Source organism: Chiloscyllium punctatum, chromosome 38 (genome assembly GCF_047496795.1).
Source record: "Chiloscyllium punctatum isolate Juve2018m chromosome 38, sChiPun1.3, whole genome shotgun sequence".
Taxonomy (NCBI): domain Eukaryota; kingdom Metazoa; phylum Chordata; class Chondrichthyes; order Orectolobiformes; family Hemiscylliidae; genus Chiloscyllium; species Chiloscyllium punctatum.
In genome coordinates, this window is record NC_092776.1 from 28042034 (window position 1) to 28069305 (window position 27272).

Genomic DNA, 27272 nt, shown 5'->3' on the forward strand with positions numbered 1-27272 from the left:
TTCTGGTTATTTATTCATTGAGGCAGTCCATGACAGTGCAGTTTTGAGCAAATTTCAAGGCTGAATTTTTGAAACAGAAGAACAGGAGCTTTAATGAGATTTGATGAGCCACATAGCAATGCCTGGGTGGGCAGCAGTAAAATATGTGGGTTGTATCTTAACTGTGTCTATTATTTGATAATGCTCTGTGGGAATGACCAGTTTGCCTGTTAATTCATATTTATTTCAAGTTAATCCTCAATGTTGAGTCTAAATTGCATATTTAGCATATTATTTTACTAACTTTGTATTGTAAAAAGTTTACTATTTGTCCAAAATGGCAGAATCCTATGGCTCTGTTAAGTACAAAACTTTGTTTGAAAGTTACTGATCCTTAACCTGATCATAACTTTGGTGGTCTTGTAATCGTGACAGTTACCTAAATGAATGTGGGAACATATGGTTAAGACAGGATTAAAAAAAACAATTATTTTCTAATTGACAAATATTGAAAAATTCACATAGACCTTTTTGGTGACCATTTCAAATTTTTGCCTTGAACATTAAATCTTCACGTTTTTTGCAAAGGTATCAAAAGATATGAATATATAGAACAATTATACATATGTTTCCAGACCATTTAAGGCTCCCCAGGATGTCTACCAAATTTTCAGCTTCTCGCCCTTCTCTTTAATTTGGATAAACCAATCAACATCACACTAACAAAAAACAAATTTAAAACGTAAAACATCAGAATTTCCAAAGGCAGCTACGGAGATAGCAAATTAGAGGGGCTTGTTTCATTATAAAACTCTACCCAAATACCCTACCACCCTGAACACATTTTTGCAGAAGTCGTATATCTATGTGAAGGTAATAGCATAATGGTTAGCACTACTTCCTCAAAGCGCCAGGATAGACAGGCAGGAGGCTGAAAGAACACAGTCAGTCAGGCAGCATCAGGGGGTGGGCAAACTTCACACAGACATTCTCTGTGTGTCTGCATGGGTTTCCTTCACCAGTCCAAAGATGAAGTTAAAAATCACAGCACCAGGTTATAGTCCAAAAGGTTTATTTGGAGGTACTAGCTTTCGAAGCGCTGCTTCTTCATCAGGTGATTGTGATGTACACACTAGATGGATTTGCTAGGGAAAAATGCAAGGTTATGGGGATGGCGTAGGTCTGAGTGGAATACTCTTCAGAGGGTCGGTCTGGACTCGATGGGCCGAATAGACTGCTCCCGCACTGTAGGGATGCCCAATGCTAAGGCGCCGTTGTAGTTCTACGTCTGCTCCATTAACATTTCGCCCATGTCCAGTGCCAACGATGAAACAGCCTCCGTAGTAAAAGCTGAGCTCGGACAAGCCTGAGAGGGCGCCCCGCCGCGAGGCGACCACAGACAGGGAAACAGAACTCCCGCTCCCCGCGCGAGGAGGCCCCTGGTTTAAATAAACCGTTACCAACCGTCCCCCTCCGTCCTAACACACTCCTCCCTTTGTCGGGAGGTCAGTCCCGAATGTGGGGAACTTGCAGCAAAGGAAATTCCTTCGGTGCAAGCATCACGCCGAAAGAGAGAAAAAGCATTTTTTAAAACAAAATCAGAAAATGGTCATTTTTCCCCACCCAAAAAAACTACACCCCATCGTAAATGTCTATCGGGCATCTAATGGTGGGTAGTTAGCGGAAAATGGATGAAGTAATCCGAGCTGTATTGAATGGCAGAAAGTGCTGGAGGAAAGAAAAGCGACGTTTCGATGCGGTTTGGTGTTTTTAATATTTGCCCGGCAGGTTTTTTTAAATTCCTCGCGTTTACCCGATCATTCTACAGGTACGTTTCTTTTTTTTTGATCGAAGTGGGTTCAGCTCAGAGTCTACAGCAGCGACTTTGAGGCGATTCGGTCCACCTTCTAGTTTCTAACCTCAGCCCAGCGGCCCCCTAACGTTTTTCCTCCGTCGCTGTCTCTCAGATGATTAAAATTTGGCTCTCCAGAGCGAAAAGTATTGCCCTCCACTCCTCGCTCCAAATTACTTGCTGCTGTATCCCCCACCACCTCCCCAATCATCACTTTATTCTCAAAGTTGGCGGAGTGAGAGCTTATTTCATCCTAAAGTTAACGAGGTCTTCATTTGGACGGAGTGTTTTTACTGAATCTTCCTCCCCGCCTCCCTGCTCGAACTGGAAACTCTTGCTTCGTATCCGTGCTGTCATTTGGTACATAAGTTTGCATTGAACGCCTAATTTTCTCCATCTCTCTATTAGACCTGACTGTACACCCAGTTCCTCACGTGAGAATATTATTAGTATGTTTATTAAATAGGGAGAGGAAACATGAAAAGAAATACAGGCTAAGTGTGATAGAAATGCAGTGGTACCTGCCTCTTGTTTATTTTCCCTGAGCAGCGATTATCACAGTGAAGTTTAACCACCTTCACCCTCCCCCCCAATCATTTTAGATTCTCATTCATTTCACGCCAAATTAAGAGGGGGAGGCTGCATTGTAAAAGCTCGCTTCTCCAAACATACTACTTATCAGAGGACATCGACACAATTCGCTTCAATCCAGGGCAACTAAAAAAAAAGGTGATCGAGTCGCCATCTTCTGCTACTTTCTGATTAAATCTGCACTGGCAACAACCTTTCTTTCTAACAACACGCTCCCAAGTTTTTTTTCCCTTGACATCTGCGAGACTCGTCCAATTTATTCTTCTTGCAGCGAAGTGGAAGCCTGCAGATTGGCAAAAGGTTGCTTTGCACTCACCTGAGTGTTTATATGTTTGTTAACACTAACAGCGTTTCTTGGCTGCGTTCAGCGAATCGTAAACTTTCAGCCACTTGCCATTTGAACTGAATTCCAGGGCTGCTCTCCTCACGTGATCTCAGCCCGCAACACTCATCCAGCAAACTGCGCTTTCCACAGGCGCTGGCAGCAAGCTATCAACTCCTAACAACTCTCCGACTGTTTCACTCCAAGCTTGCGTGTCAAATGTGAAGACGTCACTTTTCATGTTTATTCATTCCTTTTTCTTTAGCTTCCCATTTCCTTGTCATGTTCTTATGTTATTACTCGTTTTGGGATATCTAGCAGAAAGCTTGCTTTTGGGTCTGTGCTAATGTCGCATCAGAGAAACCTGTTAAACGTCTGTGACAGGTTAATTGGCGTGCAGATTTTCCTCTGTGCTGCCTTCCCCTGATAGTAATCACCAAGTTGGATAATAACCAGTCAGTTTTCGTATTAATTGATTTCTTCTTTTATTGATTTAATTAATTGCCAAGCGTAAACTCTGAATTATTACGTTCTACTCTGATTTTTTTTTCTCATTGAGACTATATAGATTATAACAATAAAATGAAGAACTGCGGATGCTGAAAATCTAAAACAAAAGCAGAAATTGTTGGAGAAAGTCAGCAGGTCTATCAGCATCTGTGCAAATAAAGCTAAATTGTTTCCATTCCAGTGACCCTTGGAATTGACAGAAGTTAGGAAAAGGTGTGTATGCTGAACATGGGGCGGAGCCGGAAATGGGGGAAGTTAACAGATACGCAGAGATGGAGCCTAGAGCGAGTCATTATCTCTCCAACCTCCGTTTGCGCTAGTCCTCTCACTCCGTTCCCCGGCCCCTATCTTCAGCATATATTCCATTCTTTTCTGAACTGATGTCAGTTCTGAAGAAGGGTCAGTGGACTTGAAACGTTAACTCTGCTTCTCTCCAAAGATGTTGCTAGACCAGCTGAATTTCTCAAGCAATTTCTGTTTTTGATTGGAATTAGAACAATAATATATTTCTTTTCTTGCCTATTTTTGCATCTTGTAAACTAGTATTGTGACAAAATTTCGACGACTGCACTGTTTTCTCCCCTCAAACTATGATCTGCCATCCCCAACATTTGTATTACCCCCTCTGTATATTTACTTAAGGCTTGTGCAGGTTTGGGTCGCTTATAAGACCATAAGACATAGGAGTGGAGTAAGGCCATTCGGCCCATCGAGTCCACTCCGCCATTCAATCATGGCTGATGCGCATTTCAGCTCCACTTACCAGCGTTCTCCCTGTAGCCCTTAATTCCTCTAGACAACAAGAATCTATCAATCTTGGCCTTGAAGACATTTAGCGTCCCGGCTTCCACTGCACTCCGTGGCAATGAATTCCATAGGCCCACCACTCTCTGGCTGAAGAAATGTCTCCGCATTTCTGTTCTGAAATGACCTCCTCTAATTTTAAGGCTGTATCCACGGGTCCTAGTCTCCTCGTCTAACGGAAACAATTTCCTAGCATCTACCTTTTCCAAGCCATGTATTATTTTGTACGTCTCTATTAAGTCTCCCCTTAATCTTCTAAACTCCAACGAATACAATCCCAGTATCCTCAGCCGTTCCTCATATGCTAGACCTGTCATTTCAGGGATCATCCGTGTGAATCTCCGCTGGACACGTTCCAGTGCCAGTATGTCCTTCCTGAGGTGTGGGGACCAAAACTGGACACAGTACTCCAAATGGGGCCTAACCAGAGCTTTATAAAGTCTTAGTAGTACATCTCTGCTTTTATATTCCAGCCCTCTTGAGATAAGAGACAACATTGCATTCGCTTTCTTAATCACGGACTCAACCTGCATGTTTACCTTTAGAGAATCCTCGACTAGCACTCCCAGATCTCTTTGTGCTTTGGCTTTATTAATTTTCTCACCATTTAGAAAGTAGTCCATGCTTTTATTCTTTTTGCCAAAGTGCAAGACCTCGCACTTGCTCACGTTAAATTCCATCAGCCATTTCCTGGACCACTCTCCCAACCTGTCTAGATCCCTCTGTAGCCTCCCCACTTCCTCAGTACTACCTGCCTGTCCACCTAACTTCGTATCATCGGCAAACTTCGCTAGAATGCCCCCGGTTCCCTCATCCAAATCATTAATATATAATGCGAACAGCTGTGGCCCCAGCACCGAACCCTGCGGGACACCGCTCGTCACCGGCTGCCATTCTGAAAAAGAACCTTTTATCCCAACTCTCTGCCTTCTGTTAGACAGCCAATCCTCAATCCATCCCAGCAGCTCACCTCAAACACCATGGGCCCTCACCTTGCTCAGCAGCCTCCCAGCTTAGATTGATAACCAATTACACAGCTTGATTTCTTTGTTGCAATGTTGATAACCTCACATCAGTTTACCCAATTATCTTCCTTGAGTTATTTTGCATAGTAAAGATTTGAATGTGATGAAAAAAATTAAATTCATTTTAAGTTTGAAAAAGATCTTTGGAACTGAGCAGACTCCTGTACAATATCATTTAAAATGAATAGTAAGGTCTTGTAGATAAATAAAGCTATTAATTTAATGTTGAAAAATGATTCTAAATCATTATTGATATAGGTATTTGAAGAAAAAATAGGGTTCAGGATGATTTGTTACCTTCAAAAAAATTATGAATGCAAGAAGTCCCAAAACCTTTTACAACCAATTAAGTTCTGACTGTAAGTCAGTGTTGCACAGCAACGTTCCACTAAAATCATGAGTCATGCGGCAAGGAAACAGACCCCTCAGACTAACCAGTCCATGCCAAACATAATCCCAAACTAAATTAGTCCCACCCACCTGCTCCTGGCCCATATCCCTCCAAACCTTTCCTATTCATGTACTTATCCAAGTGTCTTTTACACATTATAATTGTACCCACATCTACCACTTCCTTAGGAAGTTTCATCCACATACGAACCATTCTTTGTTTGAAAAAAATTGTCCCCACATCTTTTTAAAATCTTTCTCCTCTCTCCTTAACAATGTGCCTCCTAGTCTTGAAATTCCCATCCTAGGGAAAATATATCTACCATTAACTCCATGTATAGTCTCATTATTTTATAAATTTCTATCAGGTGGCCTCTCAACCTCCCATGCTCCAGTGAAAAAAGTCACAGCTATCCAGCCTTCTTTATAATTCAGACCTTCCATACTTGGCAACATCCTGGTAAATCTCTTCTGTACCCTCTTCAGCTTAATAATATCCCTCCTATAACTGGGTGATCAGAAATGGACATAGTATTCCAGAAGAGGCCTCACCAATGTCCTATACAAACTCAACATGGCTTCCCAATTCCGATACTCAAAGGACTGAGCAATGAAGTTAAGCGTGCTAAATGCCTTTTTAATCACCCTGTCTATAAATGATGCAAACTTCAAAGAATTATGTGGCTGAACCCCTCGGTCCTTTTGTTCTACAACACTACCGAAGGCCCTACCCTTGCTTGTTGTACCAAAATGCAATACCTTTCATTTATCTGGATTAAATTCCATCTGCCATTTTTCAGCCCATAACACATTTGATCAAGGTCCTTTTGTAATCTTAGAAACCCTTCTTCACTGTCTACTTTGCCACCAATTTTGGTGTCATCTGTAAACGTACTAAACATGCCCTCTATATTCTCATCCAAATCATCCAGGATTCAATATTCAAGTTTCTGCCATGGGGTTTGAACTGCGGACTTACATCCAAGAGAGCTACCTCTGAACCATAGTTAACACCAAAATATTAAAAAAGGTTAAATTCCTGAGATAGCATTAGAAAATAAAAGGGAAACAAATAATTGCAATCAATGATGACAATGCTTTTTGTAATCATGATAGAAAGAGCTAAAGAACAGGGGAAAGGTTGCATGGCATGTTATTTTTCTTCAGTGTTAATTTCTGAAGACAATTCTACAATCCCAGTGTTAATTAATAGATGTGCAACAAAATTGCTTCCATTTAGTACTGGAATTGATTTTAGTTATAATTAATGAATTAAGATTGATAGTGAATAGGCATAATGTCACTTACTTCAAAATGCTCCAAGTCACTGGAATCCAGTATGAGCCATTGCTTATATCCTTAGTAATTCAATAAGGTCTAATTTTGTTCTCTGTAACTAGAGAATGGTCATTTGTTGACTCTATTTAAGAAAGCAAAGATTAGGCCTTCAAAACTATGGATGAATGTGATTTATTTTGTGTTGGAAACTTCATGCAGGATGTGTAACTTGATAAATTATATACTTATTGAAGATATTTAGCATATCTTCAGAAAATGAAGTCTGCCTTGTTTGTGTCATGGAGTTCTATAAGGCCATGACCAGAATAGGAAGATAGTGAAATTGATGTTATCATCATAATTTCCAAAATGCACTTTATAAAGTACTTCAATCACAGCCAGTACCAAACATTACAGGGGTTTGGGAGGGCCAAGTTAGAAAGTTCCTGAAAACAGATGCAGGAATCATGATGTATGAATGTAATGCAAGCAACAAAACGTCTTCATACCATTGGTTCGTGATAAACCTGCTGATTATTGGCTACATTCATCAGCATGGCACCAAAATCAATACTTGTTGATATTACTTATTTTGCATCTCTTTTAGGGAAGATGTATTGTTGTTGAAACAAGTTTTGGGAGACCTGTTTGAGTGGTCTCTGAAGTGGAAAGCACAGAAAATTTACCATGTTATTGGAGAGCACAAGTACATATTTTCTAATGCTGTATTTGAGTTCTTAAACAGGGGATGGTAAAAAAAGAGAGATGTACTCTACAGCAAGTCTTCAAGACACATAGTGAAAAAGCAGTGGGGACAGATAGCTGTGGCAGCAGTCGAGCCCAAGAAACCGAACAAAGTCCTCAAATTCAATGATATTGCATCTTTCTTTCGTGTGATGTTGGCATCAAGGGTTAATTGCCCTTGATAATATGTCACATCACAGGTTACTACACAAAATAAGAGCCCATGGTGTAGGAGGATAAGTATTAGCATGGCTACAGGATTGCTTAGCTAACAGGGAACTGAGAATAGGCATAAATGGATTTTTCAGTCTAGCTGGGAATACCTAGTGATGTGCTATAGGGATTAGTTTTGAGGCTTCAATAATTTAATCTGTAAAAATTACTTGGATGAAAGGACCAAATGTATAGTTGCTAAACTTGAAGATGACACAATGATAAGAAAGAAAGTAAATTGTGAAGAGGACTTAGGGAGACTGCAAAGGGATTTAGGTAGGTTAATTGACTTGCAACTAATGTGGAGAGAGATTGTCGAATTCTGAGATAGAGATTTAAGGGTCCTGATTCATGAATTACAAAAAAGTTACTATGCAGATATAGCAAGTGATAAGGAAGGCAAATGGAATATTGCTATTATTGCAAGGGGAATTAGGTATCTCAGTGATATTTTACTACAGCTGTACATGGTGAGATCATAAGAGTATTATGTAGTTTTGGTTTCATTTAAGAAGGGATGTAATTGCATTAGAAATATTTCAGAAAGGGTTTACATAATTGTTTATTGGGATGATGGAGCTACCTTATGAGGAAAGTTTGGACATGTTGGGGCCTGTATCCATTTCAAAAGAGTCAGAGGTGATTCTTAGGAACTTGATAAATTCTGAGATGTTTTCCACTATGCAAGAAACAAGAATTAGAGGGCAAAGTTTAATAATAAGGGGTCTCTCATTGAAAACAGAGAATAGAAGAATTTTTTTTTTCCTGCAGAGTAATGGGACTGGATTCTTCCCCAGATTGTGGAAAGTCTAAAGGTATCAGGTATAGCCAGAAAAATGAGGACACAATTGGATCAGCCATGATATTATTGAATGGTGAAGCAAAACAACAGGCCAAATTGCCTACTTCTGCTCCTAAATTCCAGGTCATAGAATCATATAGCATTGAAACAGGCCCTTCGGTCCAATTCATCCATGCCAACCAAGTTTGTCAAGCTAAACTAATCCCTCTTGCCCAATTTGGCCAATATTCCTCTAAAACCTTCCTATTCACATACTTGTCCAAATATCTTCTAAGTATTGTAACTGTACCTACATCTACCACCTCTTCTGGCAGTTCGTTCCATATACAAACACCGTCTATGAAAAAGTTACTGCTCAGGTCCCTTTTAAATCTTTCTCCTCTCACCTTAAAAATATGCCTTCTAGTTTTGAAATCCCCCTCCTCAGGAAAAGGCCTTTGCTATTCACCTTATCTATGCCTCTCTTGATTTTGTAAATCTCTATAAGGTCACCCCTCAACCTTCTATGCTCCAGTGAAAATGGTCCCACCTTCTCCTTACAACTCAAATCCTCCAGTCCTGGTAACATCACTGTAAATCTTTCCTGCACCTTCTCCAGTTTAATAATATCCTTCCTATAGTAGGGTGCTCAGAACTTTGCACAGTACTCCAAATGTGACCTCACCACCGTTTGTGTTACTAATAGATTGATTGAGTCTTTTGAAGCCTGATGAAAGCCTTTTTTTTCTGGATGGCAACACCCAAGGGAACTAGTTGGCCACTTGATTGAATCAAAACATTGATAAAGAGGGGGAGTGGAGCTGGATTATCAGCACAGTCATAACAATTCATCACATTTCCTTTGACAGCACCTTCCCAAGGGCAGCAGACACATAGGAACACCACCACCACCTGCAAGCTCCCCTCCAAGCCACTCACCATCCTGATTTGGGAATACGTTGCTATTCCTTCACTGTTGCTGGGTCAAAATCCTGGCATTCCCTTCCTAAGGGTATTGTGGGTCAACCTACAGCACATGGAATGCAGTGGTTCAAGAAGGCAGCTCATCATGCATCTTCTCAAGTGCAACTAGGGATAGGCAATAAATGCTGGCCCAGCCAGCGACTCTGAAAAGTCCCAGCCATGAGTGAATTAAAAAAAGCTTCAAAAGAAATAATTTGGTTGTGGACACAGTGGTGGTGAAAACAGTGCAGTTTAAGCAAGATCTTTAACGTACATGATCTCCGCTCAGTCAGGACACTCAGCTCACAGACCCTCACAAGGCCAGATTAACATAACCCTTCATGGGCAAGGGCTGAATCTTCCAACCAGCCCAGTCACCTTTCCTCTGCCATAAGCCAACGAATGGTTGAATGTCCAGCTGTAGATAGTGACCAGCTTTACTAATCACTCATTTGTTATGGTCAACATTGGACACATGACCTTCAGTAGCTACACATGACTCGAGAATCTGGACTTGGCATACGTATGCATGAGAAAGTGGGGGTGACCCATCTGTAGTCCATCTAATAAATGTGCTCCCAATATGCTGTTAGGAAGAGAGTTCCAGGATGCTGATCCAGTGAAAGTGAGCAAATGACAATATAGTTCTGAGTTAGAATAGTGTGTGGCTTGGAGAGGAAATTACCACTCTGGTCCCATGTAGCTTTTGGTGTTGGAGGTCATGGGTCTGGAAGGTGCTGTTGAAGAAACCTGGTGAGTTGCTGCAGCAGTTCTTGTATGTGGTATACACCAACACCACAGTGATGGAGGGAGTGAATGTGGATCAGGCACTGATTAAGCAAACTGGCATCAACTGGTGTCAAGCTTAAGTGTTATTGGAGGCACATTCATCCAGGCATGTGAAGAGTACTCAACTGCATTACTGACCTGTATCTTATAGAGGCTTTGTAGAGTCAGGAGGTGATAAGTCAGGGGTTATATGGTTTCTGAATCCTCAGTCTACGACCTGTCATAGCATTTCTGTGAATGGTCAATTGTAACCTCCAAGATATTGATATTGGCAGATTCAGTGGTGGTCCTGCACTTTAATTTCAAAGGGAGATGGTTAGATTCTTTCTTGTTGGAAGTAGACATTGTCTGATACTTGTGTGACATAAATGTTATTTTCCATTTACCATCCCAACCCAATATTCCCTTGGTCCTGCTGCATATAGATATGGATGCATTAAGTTGTATGCAATGGTACTAAACATTGTGCAATCAGCAAACATTTTGAGTTCCAGACATACGATGGAGGGAAAGCCATTGATGAAACAGCTGAAGATCATTGGGACTAGGATATTACTCTGAGGAACTCGTGCAGCAATGTCTTGCTACTCAAGTGTTTGTCTGCCAACAAAGTCAACCATCCTCCTTTGTGCTTAAGTGGAGAATTTTCCCCTTAGTTGCTATTGATCTCAAATTTACCAGGGCTCCTTGATACTAAATTTATCAAATACTGCTTCCCTTCTTGAGTTCAGCTCTTTTATCAATTTTTGGATCTGTGAAATCAGGAGCCATGCGAGCCTGGTAGAACTTAAACTTAGCAAGTTGTTACAGTGTACATGCTATTTGATAACCTTGATGATGACACCTTTCCATCACTTGCTGATGATTGAGAGGAGGCTGATGAGGCAGTAATTAACTAGATTGGATTTAACCTCAATGTCAGTGTTTGTAGTTGTACTGGAATAGCTTGGTGGGGATATGGTTAGTTTTAGAGCATGTCTCCAGTTTCTGGGATGTCTACACTGTATGTATCTCTAAATGACAAATTCCATCAACTGCATGATTAGCTTTAACTACTGCTCAATTCACCACATTCTCCATCCTTTAACTTCCTCCAGTCTTACCAATTAGTACTCACTCCTAATAAGCATAATGCTTAGTCTCACACTCACATTAGTCCTGCTGAAACCCTCACATCAACATCGAACAGCTTGAACAATCTTGGCAGGATTTTATCACTTAAATCTTTTTTCAAGCTTCCCTACAGTGTATAAAGAGGCCATTCGGCCCAACAAGTCCACACCGACCCTCCAAAGAGTAACCCACCCACACCCATTCCCCCTCTGACTAATGCACCTAACACTATGGGCAATTTAGCATAGCCAATTCACCTGACCTGCACATTTTTGGATTGTAGAACGAAATCAGAGCACCCGGAGGAAACCCACACGGAAGGTCATAGAACTAGATTCATAAAATCCATACAGTGTGGAAACAGACCAGTTGGCCCAACAAGTCCACACCGACCCTCTGAAGATAATCTCACCCTGATCCATACCCCTATCCCGTTATTTTTACATTTCCCATGACTAATGTACCAAACCTTCACATCCCTGAACACTATGGCAATTTAGCATGACCAATTCACCTAATCTGCACATCTTTAGACTGTGGGAGGAAACCAGAGCACATGGAGGAAACCCACGCAGACACGGGGAGAATGCGCAAACTCCACAGAGGCAGTGTCCCAAGGCTGAAATTGAACCCAGATCTCTGGTGCTGTGAGGCAGCAGTGCTAACCACTGAGTCACTGTGCTACACATTCATTGACACACCTCTCTCTCTCTCTCTTGCAGAAGAAGGCGTTGTACACTCAAAGTTCTTAATGAATCAGATCAGGAGAGGTGGACATACATGATCTAACCCCATTGGAGAAGATGGTGCTGGCCATTGATGAAAATGTGGCTGAAACCACTGAAGGTAATGGTATCCTGCGGTGTTTACCTAATCCACCTTCTCATTCCTGCTTCCTCATCTCACAAAAATTTCTACATTACATTCTGCAGATAGTCTAAGCATATATCTCTTACAATACCCCTCTCCTGTCAGTGCAGCCTTACCCTTGTATCTTATTCCTTTCAGACACCCAAGAGATCCAATCTGGCCAGTCAATAGAGAAACATTATGAACAGAGTGATGATGAGAATACATTGTCACTTGATTTCACACTTTCAACCACCAGCTCAGAACTGACAATGCAGGTATCTTCAAGGGTTAGAGGTGGGGTCGACATATGCTGAAACAGCAAGCACGAATGTTTGGCAGTCAGTGTATGGAGCAAGAATCTAGCTAATGCTAGCTCACTCAACATCTGCTGTAGAAGACTCAGAATACACCGTCAATGTTCTCAGAGAAGAAGGTTTGAAGGCAAAGACAATGATTGAAGCATTGAGAAGGTTGCTTGAAAATCAAAGTGCTTGGCAGAGTCCATACCAACATGGAATAGGGTTTTTCTTGAAGAATCTGCTTTGCAAGATGTAAGTTCGCACCAATTCCATTAGCACACTTATGGACCCACCCAACATATAGCTATTGACAACTGATGTCTCAGCCTCTTTTGCAAAATAAGCAATCTGTCCTCCAACAGATTTCTTGGTTGTTAGGCCTGCCCTGGGGGAGTAGCAATTGGGCTATGGAGCTCTTCCAGGTTGACAGCACTCTGCCACCAACCTCCTTAACATTTCAGCAGCGCCTTTGCTGTTATTCATCAGCCAGCAAATCCAGAGGTCCGCTGAGATGGTGCAAAGTTGAACTATCTCCTCCCAGAGCTGCTAAATATCATCCTACAAGGCCATAGGTAATTTTCTCCACTAGAAGTTAATAGCCTTCTATAACCATGCTTCAGCCTTTGGAGTAGAACTACTCCAAACTGGAGCATCAGAACAGCCAAAGGCATATGGAGGACTGCCACCAAGAAAATGCACAAAGCATATTTAAGGTACATACAATATTACAATTTATAATAATAACATATTACAGTGAAGCATAAATGTATGGCACAAGATTCCTTGCTAAGCTTTTGGTAATAAGACTTCTTGCTGAGCATGCTGAACAGATATGTCCTTCAACTGAAAGCTCTTTCTTCTCTGCTTCTTGATGTAGTAACTGGTTCTGCTTTGTATTACAGCTGCTCATTCTCCCAAGCATGCCATTTTGCAAGGGAAATACTTACAATTGCACCCATAATTTGGCACCACAGTCTTGAATCAGGATGAACTCCTTTAGCACTTACCATATCACTCATTGCATACCTTAAAAATATTAAAGAAGTTCTGTATATACCAAAGACTTCTTTGATTGATTTCTACTGGCACTTGTGACAATCAATAACAAACCTGAAAATGGTTCTGATCATTTTCAATAGTTCTGGGGGAATGGACTTTTCTGCTAATCATCATCTAAGGCTGAACAAACATTTAAGCCAGGATGCTAACTGGAACACTGCTCTGAAACAACAGCACTGGCATTCAATCAGCTTTGAACGCTGATTTCATGATCTGACTACTCTACGTCCTGGAAGATGCTAACTGTTATCCTCACCAAAATTTCATCCACCATGAGTTGCACCAGAATTAGCTGTGTGAATACCCTGGACTTTACTTTAAACGATCGTGAACAATCATAGCACACAAAAACATGGGCAATACTCATCCACATTTTGTTAATCTGTCGTGATTTCAAATATACATTTGGGGGAAAAATAGATTTTGTCCTAACATCTATCCTTGTCCAGGTAGACCATAATTGCACAGCCAGACAATTCAGTGTTTGGACTATTTTGATAACAGATCTGATGGAATTATAGTTGAGATACTGCATGAGTCATTGGTTGTCTCCTAAGCTGAGTTTCATGCCTGTATTGAATTTTATTATTGCTGAAACTGGTGAATGACAAAGTTAATTCAGTACAGTTAATAATTGGTAATTCAGCCTTCAATCATGCCTGAAATCTACTCTACTTCTACAGGGGCCTTAGGTGACAGGAAATCTCTGGGGTTGATTTATGGAAATATTTGGACTGCAGCACACTGAACATTTTTATATCTTTATTTATCTGTTTCTATTTTCAGTTCCTCTGTTTACCATAAATTTTCCCAGAGACTATGCTTAGTTATAGTTTTCATAATGTTATAACGATATCATAATTAATAATCTACTTCAGACTAAAAGGAATGCATTACAGAAATGATCATAATCATCACAATCTTATTGAGGATTTTGACTGGGTAAACTTCAAAGAACTATGTAAATAGTTAACTAGTTGTTTATCCATATCAGTATGCACAATTTAATCATTCAGCACACAAAGAACTTTCTCATAACCGGTGAAGTTAATGAGATAGAGATATAGATCAGCTGATTTAATTTTTGTTTTCTTTGTTTGTAAGTTTCTTCAAAATACTTACTGATAAAGGTACACATATTACCTAAAATATTTGGTAGTAATAGTACAGCATGGCATTAAACTCATTTGGGCAGATGACTAGAGGATGGTACAAAATAATGCCAGTGCACATGTTAAGTACTTGTACCAGTATTTAGTTCATTGAGGCCTGCCTTGGCTTGACCCACATTGATGCAGAGTGGTGCCCCTCAAGTTGTCTCTTTCTAAAAGGATAGAAATGACCATTGTCTCTTGGGGACAATGGGTAATTACCACACAGAATGGAACTACTTTGCCCATCATCCCCGTGCTAGATCTCTGGTTTGTCGTAAAATTCCTGTTTTGTATTCTGTCGTATTTGTAAAGTTCCAAATCCCACGTGAGACATTGGTTGTCTCCTAAGCAATCTTTATTAAGCCATCTTTCAATTTTCTTTGACACTTTCAATGATTTGTGTTCATATAGTTGGCATGTTCCTCTGCTCATTGGCCTTCTTTATTTTAGTTTAGATCAGATTTCCTACAATGTGGAAACAGGCCCTTTGGCCCAACAAGTCCACACTGACCCTCCCAAGAGTAACACCCCAGACCCATTTCCTTCTGACTAATGCGCCTAATGCTACAGGCAATTTAGCATGACCAATCCACCTAACCTGCACATCTTTTGTGCTGTGGGAGGAAACTGGAGCAAACCCATGCAGACACAGGGAGAACGTGCAAACTCCACACAGACAGTCACCTGAAGCTGGAATCGAACCTAGTCCCTGGTGCTGTGAGGCTGCAGTGCTACCCACTGAGTCACTGTGCTGCCCAAATTTATATTGCTTCTCCTCCTCTTTCTAGCAAATGAAATCACTTCATACTTCACACAAATTTCATCTGCAAGTTGTCCAGTCATTTCATAAGCTTGTCTTTATCCTTCTGACTTTTATACTCTTCACTGCTTCCAAGCTTTGGATCACCTGCAAATTTTGAAATTGTGCCTTGTACACTTAAGTCATTATGTATTAAGAAAAGCAAGGATCTGAACAAGCCCCTAGGGATTCTGACAACAAAACTCCTCTGTTTAGAAAAGCAACAATTTATCACTACTCTTTGTTACCCATCATTCATCCAATCTCATTTGTGTAGAGATTGGGTTTAATTAATATGTAAATAAGCCTCCAAGGTAAGATATAAGAGAAATATAGATGTTTTACTGCTGCTGTACAGAGTGTTGCTGACACCGCATCCAGAGTAATGTGTGCACTTTTGGTCTCCTTATTTGAAATAAAATCTGCTTTAGAAACTGTCCACATCAGTGAGCTGATTATTGCTGAGCAGATGCTGTTGATAACACATTCTATCAGCAGGAGTTTTCCTTGCCTACATTTGACCTTGTGCCATGAGACTTCATCCTGTCCAGTGTCAATTTTGAGGACTCCAGGGAAACTTCCACTGCATACTGCTGTGCCATTACCTTTACTGAGCCTTGCTATGCTGGTGGGACAGGACACACCTAGGGACGGTGATGTTATTTATGGGCATTGACTGTAAGGTATGATCTCATGAATATGACTATATCAGACTGTTGCTTGTCTGTGAGACACATCTTGGCACTAGCCCCCAGTAAGGAGGACTTTGCAGGACTAATCAAGTTTGTTGTTTCTAGTGCCTAGGTAGACACCACATGGTAAGTTCAGCTTCATTTCCTTTTTAGCGATTTTCTATCAATTGTTATAACTTAATAGTTGGCTAGGCCACTTCAGAGGGCAGTTAAAAAATAACCATATGACTGTAGTGTGGAGTCATATGCAGGCCTGACTGAATAAGGATGGCTTTGTGAATAAAGTTTCCTTCCCTAAAGGACATGATTGAATCAGATGGGTTTTTCCAACAATTGACAATGGTTTCATGGACTCTTAATTCCAGGATTTTCATTGAATTCAAATTTGACTACCTTCTATGGAGGGATTCAAACCAGCGTCCCCAGAACATTAACTGGCCCTAGTGATGATATCAGTGGGCCATCACCTTGCTCATATTTGGTCAGTTACTAGGAGTTGCAAGAAACTGTACAGCTCTTACCATTTTCCTCTCTCCAGGAGAGATATGTAGTTCTACTTTGCCTCATTTCCCTTTCAGAAACAGGACGGTGTTTGGAACTTAATGAAATGTGCCTACCAAACATTCATTTGACTATCACTATTCACAGTTGGTGTACAGTAAGTAATGTTTTGACTTTGGATATAGCTGAAACAAAATGGTGAGCACTAATATACCTAACTTTCTTAAACTAAATATATTTGTTTGTATTACTTTTGTTTGTACAGAAACCATATTTTTGTAAAACAATGAATTATTAATAAACACCAACATTTGTTGTAATTCCTCCTTGCCAGTTCTTCTTTGAAAATTCTGCATTAATGTTTATAATTTCATGAATGTTCCATATTGAAATGCTATTTCCATAGAAAAGTAGCTTTAAAAAGTCTACTAAAGTTCACTATCTATAATTTTTAGTGTGACTCATTTTCTTGTTTTGTGCCAATTAAAAACTGTTTGAACTGTAATATTTTGTATTGTAACCAAGAAGCTGGTGTAGCAAGAAATCTGCCCTTGTGTACTGCGCAGTAGCAGTGTACTAAGCCTCAAATTAATATGGATTCTGAAGAAGGAACTGCAGTAGAAGTAGTACATGATCAATTCCACACTGTGTCTTACCACACCTAAACGGGCCTTCATGAGGAAGCATGATTAGATTAGATTAGATTCCCTACAGTGTGGAAACAGGCCCTTCGGCCCAATAAGTCCACACCGACCCTCCGAAGAGCAGCCCACCAATTCCCCTACATTTACCAATGACTAATCCACCTAACACTATGGGCAATTTAGCATGGCCAATTCACCTAACCTGCATGTCTTTGTACTGTGGGAGGAAACCAGAGCACCCGGAGGAAACCCATACAGACAATGTCCTAACTCCACACACACAGTTGCCCGAGGTGGGAATTGAACCCCGGTCCCTGGCGATCTGAGGCAGCAATGCTAACCACTGAGCCACTGTGCTGCATATTAAAGATGACTTGAGGCTCAGAAAGAGACACCCTTAGACAATGAGGCAGGGGCAATAATAATGAGGAATTAGGAAATGACAGAAGAATTGAGTAAATACTTTGCGTCAATTTTCGTGGAAGAGGGCACAAACAGCATTTCAATAATACCAAGGAATCCAAGGGCAAAAGTGGATTGTGAGTGAGGAAATAAATTCAATATCTAGCACTGGAGAAACAGTACTAGGGAAACAAATGTGGCTAAAGGCTGATAAGTCTCCTTGACCTGATGGGTTGAATGCTAGGATTTTAAAGAAAGTAGCTGCAGAGAGATGTTAATGGGGGTAATCTTACAAGAATCATGAGATTCTGGGAAAGTCCCAAGGAACTAAAAAACTCACTTTAACACCCTTATTTGAAATGGGAGGTGGAAAGGTGCGGTTGGGGGCATAATAAGCCAGTTTGCTTAATATCTGCCATTGGGAAAATGTTGGAGTCTATTATAAAGGAAGCAACAGCAGAGCATTTGAAATACGTAATGGAATCAAGCAGAGTCAGCATAGCTTCATGAAGGGGAAATCATGCCTGACAATTTAATAGAATTATTTGAGGAGTTAAGGAGCAAATGGATAAAGAAGAACTAGTCAATGAAATATATTTGGATTTCCAAAAAGCATTTGATAAACTGCAACACATAAGGCTATTTAATAAGGTCAGAGTCTGAGATGTCACTGGTAGTATATCAGCATAGATAAAGGATTGGCCAACTAATAGAAGGTAAGAGTTGGGATAAAGTGGGCATTTTCAGGAAGGCAAATTGTAACTAGTGGAGTACCACAGAGGATTAGTGCTGGGGCTGTAATTATTTACAATATTTAATCCTGACTTAGGTGAGGTAAATGAATGTACTATTGTCAAGTTTGTGAATGGCACAAAAATAGGTGGGAAAGTGAATGGTGAGGATGACAAAAGAAGAGTCAATAGAGGGAATTTATAGATAGACTAAGTGAGGAGTTGAAAACTTGGCATTTGGAATATAATGTAGGAAAATGTGAGGCCATGTACTTTAGAAGATAGAAGAGATGAATACTATTTAAATAGATTGATGTTGCAAAGAGCAGCAGCATGGGGGAAGTTGAAAGTTCTTGTGCATAAATCATGAAAAGTTAGCACCCAAATTCAAAAGGTAAAGTGAAAGCAAATGGACTGCTGGCCTTTATTTCAAAGGAATGCAATGTAAGAATAGAGAATTTATGCTGAAACTGTATAAGGTGCTCGTCAGATTACACCTATAATACAGTGAACAATTTTGGTCCCCTTATCTAAGGAAAGATATATTGGCATTGGATGCAGTTCAGAGAAAGTTCAGAGTTGTTTCTGGGTATGAAGGGATTTCCTATGAAGAAAAGTTGAGTAGATTAGACCTTTACTCACTGGAGTCTATTAGAATGAGCAGAAACATATTTACAAACAAACTTACTGAAACATATAGGATGATTAAGGAGCTCAAAGGACCAATGCAGAGAGGTTGTTTCCCCCTGTGGGACCAGACAGCATAATCTCAGTTAAGACAGGTGTGGAGCAATTTCTCCTCTGAATGTCATGAATCTAGAATTCTTTACTGCACACTGTCAGGGTTGGGTTCTTAAGAATATTCAAGGCTGAGATAGACAGATCTTTAGTCAGTAATAAGGGAATCAAAGGTTGCAGGCAAAAGGCAGGAAAGTGAATGTGAGGATTTTCAGATCAGCCATACCTCATTGAAAGGCAGAGCAGACTCAATGGGCTGAATAGCCTACTTCTACTCCTAGGCCTTATGGTATTTAGGTAAAGCCTTAGCACATCTTTCAGAAACATTAAAATGTATATAACCAGCACTTCATTTTTTAGCTTAATGATTATTATTAAGAAAGAAAATGTTCCAGCTGTTTTGCATAGAATAAAATCTATCTACAACAATGATTAGATTAGGTTCCCTACAGTATAGAAACACGCCCTTCGGCCCAACAAGTCCTGACTAGCCTTCTGAAGAGTAACTCACCCAGACTCATTCCACTACCTAATGCACCTATCACTATGGGCAATTTAGCATGGCCAATTCATCTGATCTGCACATCTTTGGATTGTGGGAGGAAACCGGAGCAAACCCATACAGACACTGGGAGAATGTGCAAACTCCACACAGACAGTCACCCGAGGCAGGAATTGAACCTGGGTCCCTGGCGCTGTGAGGCAGCAGTGCTAACCGCCGTGCTGCCCTAAAGAGAAAAGCAATTATCTGCAGTATTGATTGAGGAATAAATGTTAGGGCATAAGGAAAAGAAATATTGTTCTTTATGCATGTTATGAAGTTGAAGACATGTACTGTACCTGTAAGAGACAGTGAATGCTGTTCGGAACTGACAGCTTACAAGGACCTGTGGTATGATTGGATGACAGTCTCAGAGTGTACTAGAAAATTGGAAATATGTAACATTTTGCTGTGAAATGGATACCTGAGGTTTGGTTGCTGTTTTGACAACAATTCAAATTTAACCATTCAATTTAAATTATGCCCCAGGGTACTAAAACCCAATTGAGTTTGAATTTATTGTTTTGCCAACATTGAACCAATGAGACAATCCAATGTTAGGGATATAAAAATGCAGACATTTTGAAAATTGGAGACAGAGCAACGGCCATCAACACAGATCCAAAAAATTGGGAAACACTCTATCAAAGGTATATTTTCACATGAAACATATTTGCAGTAAAAAAGATGACCAGGGAGATCTTCAGCCAGAAGAAGACAGACACTGGAGACAACAGCCTCTGTGTGGTTTTGAAATTAAGTTGATATAAGTTTAATAAGTGTCTTATTGGAACACTATATTGTTATAGAATTGGAGGCAGGTAATAAGCAGTCAAAAGAAAGGGGAGCTTAGAGTTGTGAATAGTTGTTTAATGTTCACTTTTAGAGTTAAAAAATAAATTAATGTTATTTTCAATTTGAGGAAATTTGGAATTTAGGAGTTCTCTGTCACTCATTTTAACAGATTACGAGGGAGGTGAGTTTATCTGGGTATTTGGTTCAATTAACAGTTTGGGGGCTTGTCTAGAAATTGGACAGGTTTAGACAGATCCAATCTGAGATTTGGGCAGATTTGGGGTACAAAAGATCCCAGCAGATTTAAAACTTGCTGATTAGTGTCCTAGATCTTTAAATAAAATGTAGGTGAGACAATTTATATAATTTTGGTTAATTGTGGTTGGTTAAATTAAAAGTGAGGGAACTGCCTCTTGATATTGCTAAAGAGGCTCTGGAGTTTGAAAATGCTTCCCAAATTTGCCAAAAAGTTTATAAAGACTGAGGAAGGGCATATTTTTAGAATTAGCAAGTAAGTTTGAATTGGATTTAACCAGGGACAAAAGGAAAGCTGAAATTGTAATGGAGTTGGTCAAGCACTTAGGTGTATCAGAGAAACAGACAAGTGCAGTAGAGTTGAAAAACTTAAAGTACAATTGAGGCAAATGGAGTTAAAAGATAAAGAAAGTGAAACAAGAGCCATGAGAGAAGAAAGAAAGAGCAAAAAGGGAGAGAGGGTTCTTAGCTGAGCAAAGAGAGAGGAGAAAGGGGGAGAGAATTTGAACTTCAGAAGTTGTTAATTAGTCAGGAAAGTCAAGTTAACAGGATGAGATGAAGAGTGAAGGTAGTGATGTAATCAAATATGTTAAAATATTGCCACATTTTGATGAGAAAGATGTCAAAACCTTCTTTATTTCATTTGAAAAAGGAATGGTCAGAGAACTTGTGAGTAATGCTAGTTCAGACTAAACTGGTAGGCAGTGCTAATGAGATATTTGCAGCGCTGTCAGATGAGGGGTCAAGAGATTATGCAGATGTCGAACAGGCTATTTTGAGTGCTTATGAATTGGTACCAGAAGTATATAGATGGTGGTTCAGATTCCGTGCTTAACTCCTGTCGTGAGAATGATGGCACTGGCTCAGAATTCTACCAACTGAATCAAGCGACCTAAAAGTGCCAATCATTGATGTATACCACCTTCTTCAACTAGACTTAGAGATGCTTTAATTATGGCAATGGAAGTGAAAATCACACTAAATTTTGATATAGCCATAAAGCAAAAAATATGTAAATGCTGAAAATCTGAAATCCAAACAGAATTGTCAGCAGGTTTGGCTATATCTGCGAAGAAACAGATTTAAATAATGAATGATCATCAACCCAGGACATTAACTCTGTTTCTGTCTCACAAATGAGGAAGGTTCCCATAACGAGGTGACCAGAAGGTGCAAAGGAGCTTTACCAGGATGCTGCCTAGATTGGAGGGCATGTCCTATGAAGAGAGGTTGAGTGAGTTATGGCTTTTCACACTGGAGGTAATTTGATAGAGACATACAAGGTAATGAGAGGTATAGGTAGATAGCCAAAGACATTTCCCCACGGCAGAAATAGCTGCCATGAGGGGCCATCATTTTAAGGTGTTTGGAGGAAGGTTTAGGGGAGATTTCAGAGGTTGATTCTTTACGCAGAGAGTGGTAGGTGCGTGGAATGCACTGCCAGCGGTGGTAGTAGAGTCAGAGGCATTAAGGACATTTAAGTGACTGCTGGATAAGCACATGGACAGCAGTAAATTGAGGGGTGTGAAGGTTAGGTTGATCTTAGATTAAGATAAGTGATTGGCACAGCATAGTGGGCTAAAGGGCCTGTACTGTTCTGTGCTGTTCTACGTTCTATGTAATACTTTCAGACTTTTGAATGTTTCTAGTATTTTCCATTTTTATATCTGAAATTTCATTTTGCTGGTTCATTCCAGGCAGCTGCAAGAAATATAACTGGTGTGAATGAATATACTGTCAGTTAGAGCATTAAAGAGACCACAGATGCCCACCTCCAATATCACAACACCTTTATTCAACTCAGCAGGGGTTGCTAGTAGTAACAAAGGAAACAGTCTTAACTTTGTGCCTGTGGTGGTTTTGCCAGAGTGTGAGATATAATAGACTGCATACACAAGCACTAGCAATGTCATATTTCAATAGTCAGAAGTCACATGACACCAGGTTATAATCCAACAGGTTTATTTGAAATCACACAAGCTTTTGGAGGGCAGCCCCTTCATCTGATGGAGATTACACCTGGCAAAGGGGCTGTGCTTTGAAAGCTTATGTGATTTCAAATAAACCTGTTGTACTATAACCTGGTGTTGTGTGACTTCTGACTTTGTCCACCCCAATCTAACACTGGCACCCACATCATTTTTCAATAGAATGTGTTTTGCCCCCCTTTTCACCATTTCAAAAATTGTTCACTCATACACCCTTTCCTGATAGAACTAATTGCACCTAATTCTTGAGGCAAAGCTTTGTAGCACAGTTCTATCTTGAAGACAAGTTTCAAGGCGGGTTTTGAATAGACTATGTTTATCTGTTTCTGGATTAGTGGTGCTGGAAGAGCACAGCAGTTCAGGCAGCATCCAAGTAGCTTCGAAATCGACGTTTCGGGCAAAAGCCCTTCATCAGGAAAACGTCGATTTCAAAGCTACTTGGATGCTGCCTGAACTGCTGTGCTCTTCCAGCACCACTAATCCAGAATCTGGTTTCCAGCATCTGCAATCATTGTTTTTACCTCGTATGTTTATCTGTTAAAATTTAGAATTTTGTGACTTTAACATTTCTCAACCTCTGTTTGTACAAGTACATGATGACAAAAGCAGTAAGTGAATTTTTAGGATCTTGAAGTAATATTTTGATGCTTAGGTTGCTTGGTGTCGTAAGATCTTGCAGTTCCCAAAATACATTGCTGTGCAGTATGCTGTATGCTTCAAAAGGACCTAAGTTACCAAACTTCAGAAGAAGCAACAATATATGGAAGAGAAGGAATATAAAGATGTACAGAGATCTCTAGCAGAGATGCTAAAATGTAGGCACAAATGAGTTTTCAAGCTCTGAGGAACAACTTTTTTGATTGAGAAAATAATTCAACAGATCACATTCATGTACTGCATTTGCTGAACTAACTTTATTTGTACTGTTGCTAAATTTAACTGAACACATACAACCTCCCTTTATGACTGCCAAATTTGAGTTAATTTTGTAAAACACATGTCGCTGTCAGAGAATATTGATATGATATTCTCTGGGGTGGCGCAGTGGCTCAGTGGTTAGCATTGCTGCCTCACAGTACCAGGGACCTGGTTTCGATTCCCACCTCGGGCGACTGTCTCTGTGGAGTTTGCACATTCTCCCCGTGTCTGCGTGGGTTTCCTCTGAGTGCTCCGCTTTCCCCCCACAATCCAAAGATGTATGCTGGTCAGTTGAATTGGCCATGCTAAATTGCTCATAGTGTTAGGTGCGTTACTCAGGGGTAAATATAGGTTAGGGGAATGGGTCTGGGTGGGTTACTGTCCGGAGGGTTGGTGTGGACTTGTTGGGCCAAAGGGCCTGTTTCCATACTGTGGGGAATCTAATCTAAAAATAAAAGGGTTACAGTGGTTCTCCAGCACTTGGATTTTTTTCAGGCTGCAGCAAGCAGAGGATGTAGTACAGACTAATTAAAAACCCAACTGTGACATCTGAGGACTGCAGGAGGTACTGGTGTTGGACTGGGGTAGACAAAGTTAAAAACCACACAACATCAGGTTATAGTCCAACAGGTTTATTTGAAAGTATAGCTTTTGGAGCGCTGCTGTGTCGTCAAGTAGCTAGTGGGGCAGGATCATAGGACACAGAATCTATAGCACAAGATCATATTGTCATGCAACTGATACGATATATTGAACAAACCTAGATTGCTGTTAAGTCTTTCATGTTTTAGAATGGGTTACAGGTTTCGATTCATTAATGTCTAAATCCCAGAACTTCTTTCAAGTCACATTCCCAAGATAACTCAAGATTTTATAAAAATAAAAGGTGACATCTCAGCTCAGATAATGCATTAAAGGTGTGAGGTTAGAGTCTGTATGTATTCCAACCTTGAGTCAGACTGGTTTTATTTCCAAAGTCAGAATTTATAAAATATCACATAGATAGACTGCCAGCAGTGACTGCCTGCAGATTGTGTGTTCTTTGAGCAAAATAGAATATATCTGCAAATACAAATCCACCCCATAAATTTATGTGTGCATGTGAGGGAGAGAAAAAGAAAGTGTGTGAGGTGAAGGAGAGTGTGTGAGTGTGTGTGAGCATGTATGTATGTGAGTGTGACAGAGTATAAGGGTGTGCGCGTGGGTGTGAGTGTGGGGGGTGTATGTGTGTGTGTATGAGAGTGTGCGTGAGTGCATGAGTATGTAAGGGTGTGTGTGTGTGTGTGTGTGAGAGAGAGAATGTATAGTGTAGTGAGGTCACTTGTAGTGTGACATGAACCCCAGGTCCCGGTTGAGGCCATCCTCATGGGTATTATCATGGGAGACAAGGATGGGAGGCCTCTCCAACCAAACACTTGTGGATGGAAGTGGCCAAATAAAACAGCAGTAGAAATGTAATCTGCAAACCTATAGACAGTGCTAGAGACAGAGAATCTAGGATCTTGGGGGGCAAGATAGGTGATTGGCAAAGAAGTTTCAAATGGTAAGCCCCACACTGACATTCCCGGACTACCTTCAATCTGACAGCAATAAATCTTGGAGCAGGAAGGATGATGTCAGGATTCTTCCCATCCGTTAAATCACAAATCATCACATTTAGTGGATATAATTCCTGACATCATATTCAAACCTGCCTCTTATTGCCTAGGAAAATTCGACAGTGCCTTTCCCTTAGCATCAATATCAACTACGGCAATATGTTATATTCAAGAACTTTGAGTTGCACATTGTCATATTAACTAATTATACATTTTGGAAGAAAATCGCTTCCACTTGCAAGAGTCTTCACAAATTCCATTGTTGCCAAGGGCCTTTCCAGTTTCCAAACTCCTGATCTAAATGTTCCAAAGTGGTTATCTCGTATGCTTTTACTTCAACTTCCAAACTAATTGCCTCTCCTACCTAGAAGGACAAGGGCAGCAGATGCATTAAAACACTACCACCTAAATGTTATGCTCCAAGCCACGCAATATCCTGATTTTGAATTATATCACCTTTTCTTCACTGTCACTAAGTTAAAATCCTGGAACTCCTTCCCTAACAGCACTTTGAGCATATCTAACTGCCCATGTGATATAGAAATTCAATACAGTGGTTCACCAACTTCTCAAGAGCAATTAAGGATGGGTAATGCTGCTACCCAAATCCATAAATGAATTTAAAAATGCCAACAGAATATTGATAGCTGTTGGACTATCGAGAGATCAATACTGCACTATTACATGATTTGTCTTGTTTATTGCACTGGTGTTGGCACTTTCATCGAGGACGGGGATATTGTGGAAGCATCTCCAGCAACCTGACTACCATTATTTATGACTTGATGTACTGAACTGCAGAGGTTAGATTTTATCTAGTAGTTTTGGGATTGCTTAGCTTTATTGCATGCTACTTATGCTATTTGGAATGCAAATCATCCTGTATCAAATCTTTACTTATTTGTATATATATCAGAGTCTGTTGATCAGATGCATACAAATTAGGCTTGTGTCACTCTTCAAGCTTGCTGTTGCCTAAACAGTAGGTAAAAAAATGACTGCAGATGCTGGAAACCAGATTCTGGATTAGTGGTGCTGGAAGAGTACAGCAGTTCAGGCCGCATCCAAGGAGCAAGTAAAATCGACGTTTCGGACAAAAGCCCTTCATCAGGAATAAACCTTTATTCCTGATGAAAGGCTTTTGCCCGAAACGTTGATTTTACTGCTCCTCGGATGCTGCCTGAACTGCTGTGCTCTTCCAGCACCACTAATCCAGAATCCAGTCGCCTAAACAGTGACTAGCACTTTAAAATATGATTTACAAAAACATTAATGTGGAGTAAGGAGTAATACTTAATCTGACTCCACAATGCTCCTGACAGCAAGTGTCAGCCTCGATCCATCTCCATCCCATTATTTTCCACCTTCCGGAATCCTAAGATTCACCTGAGGGTTGCTGCAGGAGACAAGAGGCCCAACAATGGAATACAGAGGAACCTCGATTATCTGCCTGACATGGGCGGGGAGTATTTTGTTCAGCAAATCAAATATTCGGGTAATCAAATTCTGGGTAACACAGTTTAGCCAAGCATCGGGGCCTTGCAATCTTGTTTGGATGATCCAAAATTCAGATAATCGAATGCAGGATGATCGAGGTTCCTCTGTGCTGACATTAGATCAGCATCCTGTTCTCAGGCCATAAACTGTAAATTATTAAAATAGAGACAAGGTCTAAGTTTATTCCCAATTTGGGCATATAATCTACATTTACCATTGGATTTGCTCCCTCTAAAAGGGTACCACTTTTTTATGCTATTGTATCATGCTTTTTCTACTTTTGGGTCTCCTCCATCCACCATAACCTACGTATTGGTCCAGGGAGGCAGCCGTCTATGGTCGACAGATTTCTTCTGCAATGTTGCAATTACTGAACTACTATGATCAGCTCATAGGAGGTGTACTTCTAAAAGCATCACACTAACCCTGATAAGTCTCATAAAAGCTAAACATGC

The 27272-nt window shown here is 40.3% G+C and overlaps 1 protein-coding gene and 1 long non-coding RNA gene across 3 annotated transcripts in view; one reads left to right on the forward strand and one right to left on the reverse strand.

Moving 5' to 3' along the window:
- Positions 1-2881, reverse strand: part of LOC140463474 (fibroblast growth factor receptor 2-like) — a 183425-nt gene extending 180544 nt beyond the window's left edge. For both annotated transcript variants that reach the window (XM_072557472.1, XM_072557468.1), the window contains exon 1: positions 2739-2881. The gene's annotated coding sequence lies outside the window, so the exon portion shown is untranslated. The remainder of the gene's footprint in view (positions 1-2738) is intronic.
- LOC140463476 (uncharacterized) lies at positions 921-16972 on the forward strand. Its single transcript, XR_011954686.1, has 3 exons — positions 921-1807; positions 12077-12200; positions 12363-16972. It is a non-coding gene; the product is annotated as an uncharacterized lncRNA (long non-coding RNA).
- The last annotated feature ends 10300 nt before the right edge of the window (positions 16973-27272 follow it).